Genomic DNA, 601 nt, shown 5'->3' with positions numbered 1-601 from the left:
CCAAATAAGATAAAATACTAAAACATTCATTGTTGAACAAGTCTAAGTTTGCATATATTTCACCTCTTACTACAAGACTAAGTATGTTTTGGTTTATTAATAAATGTACCTTATGCTTTATTGAAAGATTATTCCATTTCTGAAATTATACAGTGTATTTTTAAGCTTGAATACAAATATTAATACAATGAAGAAATTGTTTACTTTGCTTTATTTTTCAAAAATTAAAATTAAGTAAGAAGTTTAATATGGTTAAACTACTGAATATAACAATAGAAATAGAATGTGTTTATTAGTAATAAATTTATATAGTATGGAGATGTTTTTGTTAAGGAAAAGTAGTTTTGTAAGGCTGATTATTCCCAAATGGAAGAAAACAAAGGCACAAAACTAAAATGGACATAGAAAATTGTAAGTTTTGTGAAAAACTAAATCTTTGGAAGGAATTTTATGTGTGGTCAGGAATAAATAAAATGGAATCAATTTAATTAAGTAAATGAGTTTAAGTATCAAAAGTAACCCTGGTATAAATTGGAATTTGGTTTTATCTCTGTTCAAAGGACAAACTGTCTTTTTCTATGGGTTTGTTCTTGGTAAAGAA

This window comes from Ovis aries, chromosome X, assembly GCF_016772045.2.
Source record: "Ovis aries strain OAR_USU_Benz2616 breed Rambouillet chromosome X, ARS-UI_Ramb_v3.0, whole genome shotgun sequence".
NCBI lineage: Eukaryota > Metazoa > Chordata > Mammalia > Artiodactyla > Bovidae > Ovis > Ovis aries.
The sequence above is the reverse complement of the archived record's forward strand: the minus strand, read 5'-3'. Positions refer to the sequence as shown.